Source organism: Ovis aries, chromosome 1 (assembly GCF_016772045.2).
Source record: "Ovis aries strain OAR_USU_Benz2616 breed Rambouillet chromosome 1, ARS-UI_Ramb_v3.0, whole genome shotgun sequence".
NCBI lineage: Eukaryota > Metazoa > Chordata > Mammalia > Artiodactyla > Bovidae > Ovis > Ovis aries.
In genome coordinates, this window is record NC_056054.1 from 249763518 (window position 1) to 249784175 (window position 20658).

The following is a 20658-nucleotide window of genomic DNA, read 5'->3' on the forward strand; positions in this document are numbered from 1 at the left end:
AAATCAACTCAGCAAAAAGGAATGAAATGCTAATATTTACATCAATGAATAAAAAACACTAGATATAAAAGAATTCAGGCTAACTCCATTTATATAAAGTTCTAAATCACATAAAACTAATGATAATAGTACAAAACAGAAAACAATCAGGGTTGGGGTGGAATTAACAGAAGAGCTCAGGGAAATTTTCTGGGGCACTAAAATATACTCTACATATTAAAGTTGTCTGAACTAATTCTGGAATTTTATTCTTCCACATAAATTATTGAGATATTATGTTACATAGAAAAATCTCAAGTATTCAGTTAAATGTTAAATTTTGAAAGGTATATGTAAATGTTGATGTATACACATTACAGCTCAATAAATCTTACTGAAGAATAAAAACCTATAGTTAAATAGGATAATATTAATAAAGAAGTATAACAACAAAAAAAGTTCTTTATCAGATAATGAAATATACTATAAAAACATAGTAATAAAAACAGCCTGGCATTGTTCTACAAATAGATTATGGATCAATAGAACAGAATAAACAGCCAGGATAGACCATTATCATACCTTTTGCATAACAAAATAACACTATAAATGAAAGAAAATGTTGGTTTAATAACAGTGTTAAAAAATGGAATATAAGAAAATTAAAGCTGGATCTCTGTTTAAATGTCACTTTATTCCACATAGATAAAAGATCTAAGCATCTAGAACACTGTTATGACATAGAAATAGGATAACAATTCCTAAATAACGCTTCAAAAACACAAACCATGCAGCAAAATTAGCTGGATTTGATCATATCAAAATTACGTATTTTTCAATTCAGTGAAAGACGTTTTGGAAAGTTATTAGATGACAGAATGAAAGCACATATTTATGGCATTTAATATCAAAAAGGAATTAATTATTTATAGAACACAAGAAACTCCTATAAATCAAAAGGAATATAGATAGCAATCCCCTATTAAAAATGTTCAAAGATACAATTTAGCAATTTATAGGAAAGAAAACTCAAAATGCTCAAACTCATTAGTTATTAGGGAAATACTGATTAACAAAGAACTATCTCTTTATACTTAGTGACTGGTAAAATTGAAAAGCTGGATAATGCTAAGTACTGGAGGGGAATGGGGTATGGAAATGTCTGTGTACTGCTGGTGGGAGGGGTGCAGCCATTCTGGAAAAGTCTAGTAATATTAATTTAAATTAGATGTTGAAATACCTATTGCCCAGCTACCCTGTTTCTTCAGTATATATCTCAAGAAATTCTCACACAATCCAAGGTGCGCAAGTATGAGGATGCTGAGTTGTTGCCAGGGGGTTGAAAGAGTGGTTAGGTATATCATAGCGTATGCACATCCTGACATATGTACCAGTTAGCTGTTAGTAGCAATGGATCAACTTATGTACATGGCAACAAGGATGGATCTGGAAAACACAGAACTCACTAAAATAAGGAGAATTGAAATATATGAAACACTACCACTTAAGTAAATTTAAAATACAGGCACACAAAATGATAATATGCCATTTGTAAAAGCTATTGCATTAAACAAGCTTCCCTTGTGGCTCAGCTGGTGAAGAATCCACCTGCAATGTGGGCTCAGCTGGTAAAGAATCTGCCTGCAGTGTGGGAGGCCTAGGTTCAATCCCTGGGTTGGGAAGATCCCCTGGAGAAGGGAAAGGCTACCCACTCCAGTATTCTGGCCTGGAGAATTCCACGGACTGTACAGTCCATGGGGTTGCAAAGAGTTGGACTCGAATGAGCGACTTTCACTTTCACTTTGCATTAAACAATGAAGAATGAATGATTGGTTGAAAGGAAAGAAAAATGGAGAATAAAGAAGAAAATTAAACAACAGAGAGACCTTGTAAGGACCATGTTGATTTTGACTCACAACTAAAGAAGACTAACTCAAGCCTCTACACCTACAACTTCAAGCTAGCTGTAAGCATTCCTTCTTGGGGAAAGGACAATTATCTGGAAGGGAGAGTGAGGGCTATAGAGTCAAGAGGTTACCAAGAGCCCACCATGAACCAAATGATGACAAAGGAAGTGTCTTCATCTTCAATATTTTTAGAAGAAAGAATTGAAGTTCAGGGAAGTTAAACAACTTGTAAGAAGCTGTGCCTGATTTCAGACTCAGTATCAAAATGAGTCATCACTTGACTGTTACTGCCTTGACCAAGCCAACATAGTTGCTCACCAGGACTGCTACCCTAGCCTCCTCATCATTCTCCCTGCTCCCAGCCATGCCCTATAATCTACTCTGCACAGCAGCTAGAGCATCACTGCAAATCCCTGCAAATGTAAGTCAGATCATATAAACTTCCATCTCAGAATGCTGCCAGGCTGTCCCAGTCCCACATCATTCAGAATGACATCTGAAATGCCTGTATCCTACAAGGCCCTGGATGGCCTGGCCCCTGCCTAGCTTTCCAGGCTCATCTCTGATCACTCTCCATCTGACTCTTTCAGCTATCACATTGACCTTCTTGCTGTTTTTTAAAACACTCCAAGGACAGTCCAACCTCAGGACTTGGCACTAGCCTAAACTTTTCCTTCATTCTCACATCATATTATCAATCCCTTCACTCTGGTCTCTGCTCAAATATTACCTGCTAAGAAAGACCTTCTCTGACTACCTTATCAGTCATGTACCATCTTCTATTCTTCATTTTTAATACCTTACTCTGCTTGGCTTCTACCATTTATCGCTACCTGACAGCACATTATCTCTATTTTTATTGGTTGGTTTATATTTATCTCCCACATTAGGATGAGGGCAAAATACTGCTCTGAATCATGTACTTTGTACAATCCCTGCCCCAAGGAAAACTCAGATCCAGTGTGTGTGGATGGGTGTTTAGATGTGTGAGCCTAGACCCATGTTCTTTCCACTGTGCCACTCACAGCTCCCAAACAGGGCTTGGGGAAGGGAGTATGGTAAAAATAGGGACAACAACAAAGGTCTAGGTGACAGGTGTGTGGGTCAGAGAGAGGAAAACCCAGAACCTGATGCAGCTGAACAAAGCACAGATAGGAGGGAGAACCAGCAGGCGTTGAGATTTTAGGATTTTAGCCTCTCTGATCTTTCTGTTTCCAAAAAAGATGAAAACCAAACTGACCAATCAGTTGCCCCAGCCTTAGATCAATGCCTGAACATGATCTAACACATGAGCAACGCCTGAACTATGAACCTCAGGGGAGAAAGACTTCACCAAGGCGGTACAAAATTCCTTTCACCATAAGACCATCACAATAAGAAATCTGGCCATATTACAGGTATTAATGTCTCTTGCCCCATTTCTTCCAAGAAATGTATTGTGTAATTGAGAAATAAATAAAGAGGTAAATTTCTATGGAAATCTAACATCATTTACACAATCAAATAAGAGATTTTCCCCTGGATTGTAATTATGTTTCTTGTTAATCCCAGCGAGCTCTCAGAACCTAGCTCTTGGGACTGAGCTTGGCAATCAGCTTCCATAAAGATGTCACTTAGTGTGTGTCTTTCTTAAGGGGCACTATTGATAGAACCATTAAGAGGATAGATTCCTTGGTGGGAGGAGAGAAAACTCTTTCCCCAAACAATTCATTGACCTTCTGCTAAAAGCACATTCAATATTCATTTTTATCCACACTCAATGATGTTCTTAGGAGCCCTGGGAGAACTCTAATCTGGCTACAAAATCTGTCTGGTTTGCAAAAAAAGACCAGACTAGTCTCCCTCCAGCATCACCTGAAATGCCATCCTATGGATTCATTCCTTTAGAATGAAGCCTTGCCCCCTTCATGTTCTGCATCTAAAATCTCAACAATTGAAGACGAGAGAGACAAGTCCTTAATGTCTCAGTGTAACAGGCATGTGTTGCTTCTGCTGCATTCTTCAGTCATCCTTCTCATAGCCACACCCATCTCATACACCCATCTCAATTTTCTTGCAGCAACCATCGTCAGTTGTATCAGTTATTTTTTGCTATAATAATGCTGCATAACAAACAATCACAAACCTAAGTGTTCACAGAAACAAGCATCCATTGCTCATATGTCTGCAATAACTGCAATTTTATTTTGTATTGGCTTGCTCACACTTCTGGGGACCACCTAGCTGTTTGCTATTCCCAGGTAATTAGAGTGATTTGACTCTGTTCCATGTGTTTCTCATATGCATGGATACAGTCTTCTGTTGATGACAGAGGTACAAGAGAGCATGCTAAACATTCAAGGTCTCCTGAGACCTTGGCTCAGAAATGGTACAATCTTACCAGCTATTGAATAAATGCAAACTTAAACAAAGACAAGGTACCTTTTGCACTAATCAAACTGGAAAGATGAAAAAATGTTGAGGCACAGAATCGGTGAAATGGAACCGAATCATCCCATTCTTGGTAGAGAAAGAATTAGTTGGTAAATCTCCTCTATGGTGACTTGTCCCTTTGATCTGGACACAACACTTCTCAGTGTTTATTCTAAGCAGAGAAATGTACCAAGATGGGTATACAAGTGCATTTAGTATAATAGGTAAAAATTGGGACAAATTAAATGTCCAATATTAGGAGATGGATGAAGTATAGTACTTACATGAAATGAAGTATCATATATTACATATGGCATTATATATAGGATAAGTATAAAATGTTGACTGCTCCTACTTTTGTTAAGAAACCACACACATATGTAGATATATAGTCATTGAAAAAAAAGTTTAAAGAGTCCAAAATGTTCATTGCAAATATCTGTCTCTAGGTAGAGAATTATAAGATATTTTATTTCTTTTCGCTTGTCTGTGTTATCTCATTTTTCCACAGTAGGCCTGTATTAGGGATTTAATTTAAATCTTTAAAATTTTTACAGGGAAGAACTGACTCCATGCTGGGTCTGTTTATTTTACTTTAACTTTTGCTTCCCATTGCTTTTGTCTTCTAAAAGCATACTGTCCATACATAATGGCCTGCCTCAGGAAACCCCCATCCCTCTGTCTGCATGTTAAACCAAAATGCCTTTGTTCAAGACCCTGCCTGCTTGTAGATGGCTGCAGAAAGGAAGAAATTAACACATCCCCTCCCCAAGGCTTGCTATTCCAGGAGATATTTGTAAGATTAATGGCCTTTTGTATTTTACCTCCTCACAGCCCTTCCTCTCTGTTCTATGAAGGAACCTGGTATCCAGACCCCAGTAAGATGGTTATTTTGAGACATTAGTCTGCCATCTTCTTTGTCAGTGGGCTTTCTGTAAAGTCATATTCCTTGCCTCAACATCTTGTCTCAGTTAATTGACCTGTCACGTGACTAGCAGAGTGAGCTTGAATCAGTAACAAAATGTGTAGGGTTGTCCATCCTCTTGAAAATCTCTCTAGTTTGCAACTTTTTCAGGGGAGTTTTGCCAAAAGTAGACTCCAAACTCCCCTGTCCCCTTGACCTGGCTCTGCTCATCAAGGCTGGCATCATAACCGTAACCTTCTCCAGTTTCTTTACTGCAGTGGGTTTATAGCCCTGTAGGGCTTCCCAGGTAGCTCAGTGGTAAAGAATCCTACCTTCCAATGCAGGAGACTTGAGTTCAATCCCTGGATCAGGAAGATCCCTTGGAAAAGGAAATGGTAACTCACTCCAGTATTCTTGGCTGGGAAAGCCCATGGACAGAGGAGGCTGGTGGGCTACATTCCATAGGATCACAAAGAGTCAGGGACAATTTAGCAACTAAACAACAAAAATCATCTGATTCAGGAAAATAAACTGCAGTGCCAGTGGCTCCTGGATCCCTAGCACCACATGGAATGGGTGGCCTGGTGAAAAGGCTCACCCCAGGCTATGGTTCCATTCCCAGCTGCAGGAAACTAACCTATTCTTTCTGCAGGAAGCAGAGTATCCCAGATAAGGAGTGCCTTTCCAGCCCCAGAGTTGCCACTGAGTACTCTTGGGAACAGGAGCCCTGTGCAGAATGCACTGAGGAGCTCATTACTCAAATATGCCTGGTGGCAAACCATTTGCAAAGCAAGCAAGCTGTTTGTAGAGTGAATAATCACTCTAGCATTTGAGATTCACTCACAAGGAATGTTAACAGCACATTGTAAACATTATTCATGTTAATATTGTTTTTTTCAATCCTTCATTTTCAGATGAAACATTTCTTTCATCTGTCGCAGATGCAAAGCTTATATATATTGAAGAAAATGTACCTGGTTAGCAAATAGTGTTTTCCAATTTGTATTCCAATGTCTGTATTGGCTTTGATTTGGCCTTAAAGACTTGGCTGACCTTTCAAGACAGTGGGGTGAAAGATTTTTTCAGAAACACAACTAGGATGAACTGAGAGCAAAGATCAAATTTAAGGCTTATATGATCTTCACTGAGATGTCCCTGGTGGTGACTGGACCTCTATGTTCCCTCCCCTTCTATCTCCATGAGATTTAATCCATTAATCTACTATTAGGAAACTACCATAGACACAAACCATAGAAACAAATTCACATTTATTTCTCATTTGTTCTCCAGCCTGGAAAGTCCAAGTCCAATATCCAAGATCAAGGCAAGGAAGGAGACAGGAATCTCTGGGTCTATATTATAAGGGCATCACTTACTTTCATGAAGGCTCTATCCTCATGACATAATCACCTCCCCAAAACCCCACCTCTCTATATGATTATATTGGGAATTAGGTTTCAGTATGCAAATTTGGAAGGACATAAACATTTAGTCTAAAGCATTGCACCACTGTGCATTGGATTCAAGGGCCCTAAAGCCTCTAAATTTTGTTTTCTTGATCCGTCAGTCTGTGACAACTCTGTATTAATACCTCCCACTAGGACTTGGGACTATCCATTTCTCCTTGTAATCCTGCCTATTTTTAGGCCTTGTTATTAGAAGCGTGAGGTCATAATTATTATATCTTGATGAATTACACCATTTGTCATGCAGCATCTTAATGCTTTCACCTTAAAATCTATTTTGTCTGATAGAACATCTTTTTTTGGGCTAGCATTTGCATGATGTGCTATTTCCATCCTTTATTTTTACACTTTCTATATTCATTTTATTTATGACTCTTAGAAGCAGCAGATAAATGGATTTTAAAACACGGCTTTGATTTTTAGTCAACATGATAGTAGATAGTCCTTGCATTTTAATAGGTTAGCCAAATAAATTTACATCTGGATTTCTAATTTTTTAATTGTTTCCCTTGGGTTTTTTGTCAATTTTTTCCTCTTTCCAAACTTCTCTTTTCCCATTGATTTGATTATGTTTTACTTCTCTTAATCCTCCTTTATTCCTTAATGGTTACAATATCTGTTTTTATTATTTTAAAGGTTGTTCAAAAAATTTAATATGTATCTTTAATCCAACCAGTACATCCTAAAGGAGATCAGTCCCGGGTGTTCATTGGAAGGACTGATGTTGAAGCTGAAACTCCAATACTTTGGCCACCTGATGTGAAGAGCTGACTCCTTGGAAAAGACCCTGATGCTGGGAAAGATTGAGGGCAGGAGGAGAAGGGGACGACAGAATATGAGATGGTTGGATGGCATCACCGAGTCAATGGACATGGGTTTGGATGGACTCCGGGAGTTGGTGATGGACAGGGAGGTCTAGCATACTGAGGTTCATGGGGTTGCAAAGAATCGGACATGACTGAGTGACTGAACTGAACTGAACTGAATTTTATATATTTCTAACACTGTCTAAGGGCTTCCCTCATATTCAGTTGGTAAATAATCTGCCTGCAATACAGGAGACCTGGATTCGATCCTGGGTCGGGAAGATCCCTTGCAGAAGGAAATGGCAACCCACTCCAGTATTCTTGCCTGGAGAATCCCATGGACAGAGGAGGCTGGCAGGCTACAGTCCATGGGGTAGCAAGAGTTGGACATGACTTAGCGACTAAACCACCACCAACAACACAGTCTAAAGTTTGGGGGTATTATACCCTACTCCTTCCTCTAGACCACATGAAATCATCTTCATTGGTGATGCTGTTTAGAATTTCAGCTCTACCTCTGTTGAGGAGGTAGGAGAGAAGAACAAGTAGGAGGTAGAGGGCAAGCCCCTTATACTAGGAATATTAATAATGCCCATTCTTTTTAACCTTTGAAAATAAAGAAATACATGCAGCCAACTTGTAATTAAAAGAACTGTTTCCCAGTGGAAAAGGATTCAACATAACCCAGGTAGAAGGCACTTACTGGGGAACAAGGAATTTCATCTTGATCCCCTAAGTAATGAGATTTCTCAATAAGTTGGCAGCATATGCTTGCCAAAGTGGCCAAGCTGGCCTCACTTGGGGGGCACATCCTTACATAGACTATGCATTTGCAGACTCCAGAGCCTTCTAGAGCCAGGAGAGTGATGCAGACATGGATGAGTTGCCCTGGCTGAATAATGATGACAATGCTCATTCACATCTCTTTATTTAACACAATTAAAATCATTTGGCTGTATCTTTTGACTTTTTAGAATATATGTTTATTGTGAAATATTTTCAAAACTGTGCAGAAAAGTACAAGGGCAAAATAAAAGTTACATCCCTCTACCACGTCATGACTAGATTTTGATAACCAACCACTCATATCTTTATATACATATGTACATTTTCATATATAACATTTTCATAAGTGGATTTATATATTCACTTTTAAAATCAAAGGACTTATTTCACTCTGTATAATAGGCTCCACTTTTGAGTTTTGCTTGCCTCTCTCTTAATCTAATATACACAACTTCTATAACTATATTAACAGCTTACCTAAATATCCTATCTGAGCTTTTTCCAGGTTCATTTAATTAGAGATTAATAAGATGAAGGGGAGAAAGGGAGAGAGGGAGAAAGAGAAGATGGGCAAGCAGACAAATATATAAAATTTCAGTCACTGTGTATTTTATAAAACTAGGGTTATATTACTTACACTTCTCTGAAGTTTGCTTCTCCCACCTTATAATTCATCATGTAAATCCTCTGCAGTCAGCCCCAACAGACTTAACTCATTCTTTGTAGACTTTTACTATGGGAATTTTCATACATACACAAAAGAAGTGAGAAAAATATAATGAACTCTCATATTTCCATCACCCAGCTTCAACAATGATCAATATTTACATTTCACCAATCTTCTTTCATTAATCCTTCCTGCTGTAGGTAGAAAAATGCCCCCAAAGATGTTCACATTCTATCCTCTAGGACTATGTTACCTTCCAAGGCAAAAGGGATTTTGAGGGTGTGACTAAGTTAAGTACACTGAAATGAGGAGATTTTCCTGAATAATATTGATGTGCCAAACCTAGTCACGTGAATTCTTAAAATCAGAGAAACTTACTTGACTGTAGTTAAAAAAAGAGATGTAACTAGGAAAGAATGACCTGAGAAATGCAACTTTGCTGGCTTTAGTATAGAGGCAAAGGGATTCACTGGTAGTCCAATGGTTACGAATTCCCCTTCCAGTGCAGGGGGAGTGGGTTTGATTCCTGGTTGGAGAGACAAGATCCCTTGGGGATCTTATGCCTGATGGCCAAAAAAAAAAAAAAACAACAAAACCAAAAAACAACCACATAAAACAAGCAATATTGTAACAAATTCAGTAAAGACTTTGTGATAAATTGTATGGCAACAACAAAAACCTGACGCCCCTCTGCCTCCTTCCTCTCTCCCTCCTTCCCTCTTTCCTTCCATTCTTCCTTTCTTTCTAGTGAGGGCTGCAATATTTTTTCTTTTTAGTAAATTCCAAATATCATCACATTTTGCCTACAAATACTTTACCATATATTTTTATCAGATGAGGATTTTAAAAAATAATCACAATACTTAATTCATCTTACAAAATAAACATTTGTTGAATACCATCCAATTTGTATTCAGATTTTCCTTTTTGATTTCTAAAAAAGGCTTTTTTATACTTTGTTTAATCAGGTTATAAATAAGGTCCTTGAGTTATATTTCACTGATATTTCAAGTCACTTTTAATTCATAACAGTTTCCCCTTCCTCCCTTTTAAACGGCTAGTTTTTGAATAAAGAACCGACATGCATCACTCCAACTGACATTTCATTGGTTAAAGCAAGTCATGTGACCAAATTTTATGTTAATTGGGTGGAGCTGTATAATTCTCTTAGTAGGAAGGGGAGCAAATAATGGAGAATAGTACAGTCAGTCACTGTCACTGTCTGATGTGACAAAGAGAGCAGCAACCTTGGTGGGCCAGCTCTGCGCTGGTGTCCTGCGAGTCATCTGTGAAAACTCAAGGTTTCACTCCTCCAAGCTTCCAAGCATTGTGTGCCTACCTCATCCCGCACATCAACCCACTTTATCTTCAAATTAGCTGTAATTGAACTCTACAGACACAGTATGGATGCATCACAACTTACTCATTCCACATTGATAATTAATCATTTTTTTCAAGGTTTTTTTTATAAAAGAATTTGCTACTAAATATAAAGCTGTAACAAAATCCTTTAAAATATATACTTGAATGCTGTATCTTTATTCCTTTGGAATATCTTTTTAGGTGTGGGATTACAGAGCCAGAAAATATAGATCATTTTAATTGTAATAGTTTTTCACTTTTCTTTGTACAAAAGCTAAAATAATTATTCCAACTTTCTTCTTAAGTCTTTACCAGGGGGGTATGTAATTTAACTCTTTAATATTTTGCCATATGATAGATTACAAAGTTATTTGTTAGGCCCCTTAATTAGCATGTCTCTGAACACTAGTGAAGCTAGGCATTTTTCTTTTTATTTTTTTTTAAACATATTTATTAAGGTGTAGATAACATACAAGGCTTCCCTGGTAGTTCTGTTGGTAAATTATCTGCCTGCAATGCATGAGACCCCTGCATTTGATTCCTGGGTGAGGAAGATTCACTGGAGAAGGGATAGGCTACCCACTCCAGTATTCTTGGGCTTCCTTGGTAAAGAATTCACCTGCAGTGTTTGATCCCTGGATTGGGAAGATCCCTGGGAGAAGGAAAAGGCTACCTACTTCAGTATTCTGGCCTGGAGAATTCCATGGACTGTCACAAAGAATTGGAAACGAAGGCAATGGCACCCCATTTCAGTACTCTTGCCTGGCAAATCCCATGGATGGAGGAGCCTGGTGGGCTGCAGCCCATAGGGTCGCTACGAGTCGGACACGACTGAGCGACTTCACTTTCACTTTTCACTTTCATGCATTGGACAAGGAAATGGCAACCCACTCCAGTGTTCTTGCCTGGAGAATCCCAGGGACGGGGAGCCTGGTGGGCTGCCATCTATGGGGTCACACAGAGTCGGACACTACTGAAGCGACTTAGAATTAGCACAGCGACTTTCACTTTCAGACAGCATAAGATTCACCTATTACAATTGTACAATTGAATGATTTTTTAGTAAATTTGTTGAGTTGTACAATCAATGTGCATGTTCAGTGGCTCTGTTATGTCAGACCCTTTGCTACCCTATGGACTATAGCCCACCAGACTCCTCTGTCTGTGGGATTATCCTGGCAAGAATACTGGAGTTGGTTGCCATTTCCTCTTCCAGGGGACCTTCCCAACCCAGGCACTGAACCTGAGTTTCCTGCAGCTCATGCATTGGCAGGTGGATTCTTTACCACTGAACCACCTGGGAAAGCCCCATTGTAACTAATGCTGGTATGAAACCCTGGGTACAAGTCTTTCTGTGGATATACATTTGTGTTTCTCTTGGTCAGATATTTGAGTGGAAGTGCAGATATGATAAACTTATGTTTAACTTTTTTTAAAGTGTCAAACTTTTCCAAAAATGGCTATACACATCCATTCTTCCTCCAGAGATGTATGAGGCTCTTTCCACAACTTTTGATTAGAGACATTCTGGTGGATAGGCAATGATATCCCACTGTGGGTTTTTTTTCATTTTTTTTAATTGAAGGATAATTGCTTTACAGAATTTTGTTTTCTTCTGTCAAACCTCAACATGAATCCTCCATAGATATACATATATCCCCTCTCTTTTGAACCTCCCTCCCATCTCCTTCCCCATCCCACCCCTCTAGGTTGATACAAAGCCCCTGTTTGAGACTCTTGAGCTATACAGCAAATTCCTGTTTGCTATCTATTTTACATATGGTAATGTAAGTTTCCATGTTACTCTTTCCATACATCTCACCCTCTCTCCTCTCCCCACGTGCATAAGTATTCTCTATGTCTGTTTCTCCGGTGCTGCCCTGTAAATAAATTTCTCATTACCATTTTTCTAGATTCCGTATATATGCATTAGAATACAATATTTCTTTCTGTTTCTGACTTACTTCACCCTGTACAAGAGGTTCTAGGTTCATCCACCTCATCAGAATTGCCTCAAATGCGTTCCTTTTTATGGCTGAGTAACATTCCATTGTGTATACGTACCACAGCTTCTTTATCCATTCATCTGTCGATGGACATCTAAGTTGCTTCCATGTTCTAACTATTGTAAATAGTGCTGCAATGAGTGATGGGATGCACATGTCTTTTTCAATTTTGGTTTCCTCCAGGTATATGCCTAGGAGTGGGATTGCTGGGTCATATGGTGGTTTTATTCCCAGTTTTTTTTAAGGAATCTCCATACCATCTTCCATAGTGGCTCTATCAATTTACATTCCCACCAACAGTGCAAGAGCATTCCCTTTTCTCCACACCCTCTCCAGCATTTATTGTTTGTAAACTTTTTGATGATGGCCTTTTGGACCAGTGTGAGGTGATATCTCATTGTAGTCTTGATTTGCATTTCTCTAATAATGAGTGATTGATGCTGAAGCTGAAACTCCAGTACTTTGGCCACCTCATGCGAAGAGTTGACTCATTGGAAAAGACTCTGATGCCGGGAGGGATTGGGGGCAGGAGAAGAAGGGGATGACAGAGGATGAGATGGCTGGATGGCATCACGGACTCGATGGACGTGAGTCTGAGTGGACTCCGGGAGTTGGTGATGGACAGGGAAGCCTAGCGTGCTGCGATTCATGGTATCACAAAGAGTCGGACTGAGTGACTCAATTGAACTGAACTGAACTGAATAATGAGTGATATTGAGCATCTCTTCATGTGTTTGTTAGCTATCTGTATGTCTTTGGAAAAATGTGTGTTTAGGTCTTTTTTCCACTTTTTGATTGGGCTGTTTGTTTTTCTGGCATTGAGTTGTATGGGCTGCTTGTATATTCTGGAAATTAATCCTTTGTCAGTTGTTTGCTATTATTTTCTTCTATTCTGAAGGTTGTCTTTTCACCTTGCTTATAGTTTCCTTTGCTGTGCAAAAGCTTTCAAGTTTAATCAGGTCCCACTGTGATTTTAAATTCTGCTTCACTAATGATTAATGATGTTGCGCACATTTTCCTGTGCTCATTAGCCATTTGTATATTTCCTTTGGTAAAATGTATACTTAAAACCTTTTACCTGTCTCTAAGTTGGCTTTCTTATCTTCTTATTATTGAGTTATGACTTCTTTATATATCTTAACATAAATTATTTACATATATATGATTTACAGATATTTCTCCCAGCTGTGATTAAGTTGTTGGTGCTGACACCCCATCTTATCCTGGTAGAACCACCTAGGCAACCAAATTAAGACAGAAGGAAATAATAAGGTATAAGAACAGTCCCAGACAAGATGCCTTCATACCTGAAGGTCAGTTGGTTTTGCATGAATAAACACTTCTCAATATGCTGTTTATCTCTGGTCAATTTTAAGAAGTCTCAAATCATTGTTTGGGCCACATTGTTAGTTGTGTTTTGAGGAGAGGATTCACCAATCTGTTCACTCTATGATGAAAGTTGCTAGGCAGCCCTTGTTATGTATATCATGATTTGGAGTTGGGTTTCTTTCTCAACAGCCCCAACAAGTGCCAATGCTCTGTTCTATTTTCTGGAATTGGGATTGGGTCCTGCACCCATCCCTGGACCATTCACAATGGCCAGGGAAATGCAGTGTTATGGCTGGTCACACTTGAGTGCCCCACCCACTCCCAGAATCTCGGAGGGAATGAATTCCCACAGCACCTAGCGTGAGAGTGGAAAAGGTTGATCATCCAGAAGTGAGCTGGGGTAATTTTTCCTACAGGCTCTCTTCAGACTTGTGATTCCCCAGGGTGAAGCTCGTACATCACAGGCTAAGAACCAGAACCTACAATGTCTACCAGCCTCATAGAGACCCTCCTTGACCATTCACCTTGCTGAGTTCTGAATGATCCAGACATTCAGATGTGTGTGTGTGTGTGTGTGTGTGTGTGTGTGTGTGTGTGTTAGCTGCTCAGTCATGTCTGACTTTGCGACCCCATGGACTGTATGTAGCCTGCTAGGTTCCTCTGTCCATGGAATTCTCTAGGCAAGAATATTGAAGTGGGTAGCCATTTCCTTCTCCATGGGCTCTTCCCAACCCAGGGATCAAACCCCAATCACCTGCACTGCAGGCAGATCCTTTACCATCTGAGCCAGAAGGAAAGCCCCCAAGACAGACAGAGCCTTCTACAGTACAGGCACAGAATTCTGGTTTAGGATGTGAGTAGATTTCAGTGCCCTCTAAGATCTCCTCCTACCCTGAACCTAAGAACCTAGAGTTCTATATTTCTCTTTTGTTTTACATTGCATTTTTTCTCAAATTTCCTCTTAGTGTCTTATGCCTTCTATTCAACAATGTTCTGTTTAAACATCCTATACCTTCCCATCCTAAAAACTCTGTTTTTTGTCTGGCATTCTCTGCTGCTTTGTCTTGCTCTCTTTCTCACTCTCTCTCTTTCATTATCAACATCTATATATTGAACACCCACAACAGTCAGGCAGTGTGCACAGCAACAATGGTGTAAAAACAAAGATGTATTAGTTACAATCCTTTGCCTCAAGTTTACAATGTCTTTGCCAGGGAGAACCTGTCATTCGTGGCGAAGCTTAACCCAAAAGTATAACATGTAAGTGCGACATGAAGGATGCTGACAGTGCAGTCCTTGCATTCTTCCAAAGCTGGCCTTGCACACAGACAGATTACCAGAAAGCTTCTGTAACCACAGGAAGGCATCTAAGCTCCAGGACACCTTCCTCTTCCCAGGACTTGAAATAACACACTTTATTTCTTTACGCTTTCGAAAAATGCCAGTAACTCGAGAATTACTAGGATGCTGGACACCAGGCATTTGTAAGGAAAGACAAATTCATTCCAAAAGGTAGGTTGCTTCTTAAGACAGAAAGTATCACCTTAAATAAAGATGGCAGGGTGAAGAAAGAGGCGACCCGCGATGAGATGGAGGCTACCTTAGAGCAGCACTTGGAGGGCACAATGAAGAATCCATCCATTGTTGGAGTCCTGTGCACAGATTCACAAGGACTCAATCTAGGGTACCGCGGAACCCTGTCAGATGAGCATGCTGGGGTGATATCTGTTCTAGCCCAGCAAGCAGCTTAGCTAACCTTGGACCCCACTGACATTCCTGTGGTGTGTTTAGAATCAGATAATGGGAACATTATGATCCAGAAACGCGATGGCATCACAGTGGCAGTGCACTAAATGGCCTCTTGACCTCTCGTATCAGTTCTCTTGCATATCAGTTCTTCTGCAGCCTGTCACGTGACTCAGTCGTACCTTATGTGAATTATCTCATAGAACTATTAAACCATTCTTGTAATATGCATTGGGCACTTTTCTGTTAATTTTAGAGTAGGTTGCATTTTGACACTCTGTGGATTTAGTTAGGAAAGGATCATGTTTTGAAGCAGCAGGTTTAAGTCACCTTGTATATAGAATTTTGTTAAGTTTAATAAACCTGGTTTGAGGAAAAAAAAAAAAGATGGCAGTTTTGATGTGGTGGGGGAAGGATTCTGGAGCAAGGATACATGCTGGGGTGGTGGGCTTGCATGGGGCTGCCCGAGGGTATCGTGTGCCTGTGATGCAGGATAAGGTAGGTACAGAGGAAGCAAGGGGACCCATAGAAAGAGGGAACCTCCAAGTGTTGATTCTATATACTTCACTTCTGTGCCAAGGACCACTCAGAATCCCATCCATTATCCTTTGTTTAATTTTCTTCCTCTTTTCTGTTCCTTTCCCACTCAATTGCCAGTTGGTGGGCAGTAGTTTGTATGTAATTTAAAGCTCAGGGATCTAGACAAAGCATTTTGACTTCTGTTGATGTTTAAAAATTGTGCAGTCCCTGTGATCACTAGTTGCTAATGTCACAGGCTGGTGAGTAACTATAAAGAAAAACCAAATCTTCCATTCCATCATGGGTTCTTTGCCATCACAGTGAATTATCACAAGGGTAAGCCAAGTGCAGAAACACCCTTTGGGGGAGGGGAAAATGAATAGGATTATTCTTGCTATGGAAATTTTTAAAAACTGAAAAAATAGACCCTGGAAAGGGGTGGGGGAAATCACACAATAAGAAGAGAGAAAAAAAAATACTATCTCACCTTCGAGTGTGAAATTAGTTTACCTTCGTTAAGACTCCAATCCCATGAAAATTATAAATATAGCATCCTGATTATTTAAGAGAAAAACGCTAATTTTCAAGTTTGTGCTATTTCTAGCGATTCCAATCTGCTGTGCAGGAAGTGTGAGAGTGCTGATAATTAAGGAACACTATGTTAGGCAATGATAACACACCGCCTCTGGATCGCAGCTCACGGTGCCTTGTAAATGTGACACAATCAGATTTGATACTGCTAAAATGTCAGGGCTACATGTTAGCAATTCTCTTATTTCTATACAATTCAGTGATGCCTAACTTCCCACTGCAATTCTTGTGTCAGTGTTCCTTGTCATAGATTATGTGAAATCAAAATAATTATTACAAGGAAATATCAAAAAGCAACAAGCTGACATCATTAACAAATCACTCCACCCCCCCCGCCCCCCCCACACACCCCTGCTTCTTGTCACTGACCTCCATAAATTGCACAATTAGTAGTCAGGAGAATGAGGGGAGTTGATGGATCTCCTCATGGCCTTCGAGACTGTGAAACATCAGAGAATGAGCTCGTGATGTTCTTCATCCTGTCACCCATCCCTAGAGGCTGTTGGTGACCCACTAGCTGTCACCCAAGGGGGCTATATTTCCAGGTTCTTCTTTGCCTCATGCCAGTCTCACCAAATCCTAACAATCTTACACATACTTCTCCAGTACCAGGTTCTCCCTCAGATCTCCCCCCTCTTCTGAAGTCACCTCCTGTGTCCCGGCCTGAGCCCCATCTGGCTGCCTGAGTGAGGTATCCCAAAAGGCAAATCTAACCACACCTTGCTGGAAAAACTGCAGTAGTCCCCTTGCCTTCTAGGTGGAGGTTCTAGTTCTTTGGCGTGCGTATATGGTGCTTGGTGATCTGCTCTATCCATTCCTCTGAACAGATGCCCCCTCCTCCTTTGTTATGTGCACCTTGTACTTCCTGCCCAAACCAGAAATACCAAACTTTGGTATGGCATGCACGGTGGAGGGTTCCATGCACCCCCTGTTGCTCTGGTTGCATGTTTTTGTTCCTGTCAACATCACCCACCACCTTCACCTAGACAGCTACACTCATCCTTTAAGACTGTGCAGAAGGCATTTTCTCCAGAAGGTCTTCCCTGAGCTCACAGAGAGGAATCAGTGTGCTTTCTCAGAGTTTTCCAACCTATCTGTTCCATCGTTTGTTGACCTTTCCTTCAGCACCGAGAGCTGAGAGGTCCCTCATGACAAAAGCTAGGGCTCATTCATCTTTCTACTCCCAGCACAGAGGAGCAGCAGCCAAGGCGTGTTGGAGGCATCCTGTGCATCTTCTTAAATTTGAATCCGATTGTCAGTTTGATTAAGTTATTGGTAAAAGTTGTACAAATTCAGATTCTGTAGGGGTGGGGATCACTTCCTTCAACCCCTGCAATTCCTGTATTAAAGCAGCAGTGGTTGAATTGAAGCATTGATTCAAATAGGTCATTAAATTATGAAATCATGGACTGTGTGTTTATTCATCTGCAATATTATATTGTTCTATGTTCTAGAACTTACATAAAGGAGTCATTCTCCATGTTTTGAGATATACCTTGTTTTTTCACTCAATGCATTTTTAAATTGATGAATGTTGATACATTTAAGGTCTAGCTCATTCATTTTCATTTCTGTGATATATTCCATTGGATGATATATCATGGCATATGTGTTCATGATTGTTATACTTTCTTGCTAGAATATTTGACCTATATGGGGGTTTTCTTTTTATTTCTAATAACAACACTGTTTCCATGAAATTAGATTTTATCTTATATTGGAAATGCCACATAGCTTGCTTTCTTTCTATTTGTATTTTCAAGTATACCTTGCCCTTTTTATTTGTAGATATTCACTATGATTTTATATTTGGGATGCTTTAATGAAAAAAAGTTTGATTATTACTATTTGTAATCAATCCATTGTTTTTTCTTTTGATAGGCAAAACTTATGAATGGTGAGATTTAGAATGAATGGATCTAATTTATTTCAGTTCAGTTCAGTTCAGTTCAGTCACTCAGTCATGTCAGACTCTTTGATACCCCATGAATCACAGCACGCCTGGCCTCCCTGTCCATCACCAACTCCCAGAGTTCACTCAGACTCACGTCCATAGCAGCCACTCTCGATTTTCCCCAGAACCCTCCTTCCCAGCCCCAAGCCATCCCAATCAATTTTCTGTCTCTATGGATTTGCCTGTCCTGGACATTTCTTATAATGGAATCATACAATATGTGGTCTTTTGTGACTGGCTTCCTTTACTTTGTATAATATTCGTGTGGTTCACTGATGCTATAGCATGTTAACACTTCATTTCTCTTTAGTGCCAGGTAATATTTCATTGTATGGATATGCCACATTTTATTTATTATTTGATCAATGATGTACTTTTGAGTTGTTTCCATTTTGGTGCCATTATGAGTAATGCTACTATAAACAAGTACAAGTTATTGGATGGACAAAAGCTTTTATTAGTGGAGTATTTCTAGGAGAAGAATTTCTAGATCATGTGGTAATTTTATATTTACCCTGTTGAGGATCTTTGGACTATTTCCCAAAGTGGTATTTTGCATTGCCACTAGCAGTGTAGGAGGGCTCCAATTTCTTCACATTCTCACAATATTTGTTGTCTGATTTTTTAATCCTAGCCATGCTAGTGGATGTGAAGTGGTATCTCGTTGTGGTTTTGAGTTCCATTTCCCTAATGGCTAAGGATGTCAAGCACCTTTTTAAGTGCTTTTGGTCATTTGCATATCTTCTTTGGACAAATGTCTGTTTAGAGTCTTTGCCCAATTTAAATTGGGTTATTTGTCCTTATGGGGTTTCCCTGGTCACTCACTGTAAAGAATCCTGGAAATGTAGGAGATGTGGGTTCAATTCCTGGGTCAGGAAGATCCCCTGAAGAAGAAAATGGCAACTCATCCAGTATTCTTGTCTGGGAAGTCCCATAGGTAGAGGAGCCTGGTGGACTACACTCCACGGGGTCACAAAAGAGTTGAACACAACTGAACAAAAATGACAACAATTTGTCCTTATATCATTGAGTTGTAGAGGTTCTTTATAAACTCAAGATACAAGTCCCTTGTCAGATATATAATTGGAAAAAATACTGTCTTTTCATTCTCCTGATGGTGTCCTTTGCAGAACAAAGAAGTTTAAGTTTGTTGATTTCTAGATTATCAATTATTTTCTTTTGTTGCTTGTGCTTTTGGTGTCATAAAAGAAAATATTTCCTAATCCAAGGTCATAAAGATTTACATCTATGTTTTATTCTTTTAATTTTTAAGATGCATACTTCATTATGCCATCATTTCCTTTATTCTTTTTTCTGAAAATATAACTCACTTTACAGTTTCTCCATGTCTCCTAACTGATTTTTTATTTTAATATTTTTATGCCATATTCTGAATTAGTCTACTCTTCTAATTTTTTCCAATCTACTACATTTTAATATTCCATTTGTTTATTTTTCCAGGGTTTCAAATAGGTTTTGGTTTTTTTTATATCCACTGGTCCTGTTTCATTTTGCCTATTTAATTCCATCAGTTCAGTTCACTTGCTCAGACGTGTCCAACTATTTGCGACCCCATGAATTGCCGCATGCCAGGCCTCCCTGTCCATCACCAACTCCCCGAGTTCACTCAAACTCATGTCCATCAAATCGGTGATGCCATCCAGCCATCTCATCCTCTGTCATCCCCTTCTCCTCCTGCCCCCAATCCCTCCCAGCATCAGAGTCTTTTCCAATGAGTCAACTCTTCACTTGAGGTGGCCAACGTATTGGAGTTTCAGTTTTAGCATCATTCCTTCCAAAGAACACCCAGGACTGATCTCTTTTAGGATGGACTGGTTGGATCTCCTTGCAGTCCAAGGGACTCTCAGGAGTCTTCTCCAACACCACAGATCAAAAGCATCAATTCTTCGGCACTAGCTTTCTTCACAGTCCAACTCTCACATCCATACATGACCACTGGGAAAACCATAGCCTTGACTAGACGGACCTTTGTTGGCAAAGTAATATCTCTGCTTTTGAATATGCTATCTAGGTTGGTCATAACTTTCCTTCCAAGGAAAGTCTTTTAATTTCATGGCTGCAGTCACCATCTGTAGTGATTTTGGAGCCCCCCAAAATAAAGTCGGATGCTGTTTCCACTGTTTCCCCATCTATTTCCCATGAAGTGATGGGACTGGATGCCGTGATCCTCATTTTCTGAATGTTGAGCTTTAAGGCAACTTTT

At 39.6% G+C, this 20658-nt stretch overlaps 1 pseudogene; it reads left to right on the forward strand.

Annotated features, from left to right (window-relative positions):
* Positions 1-15206: 15206 nt before the first annotated feature.
* Positions 15207-15489, forward strand: LOC121818565 (ragulator complex protein LAMTOR5-like; annotated as a pseudogene).
* Positions 15490-20658: the final 5169 nt, after the last annotated feature.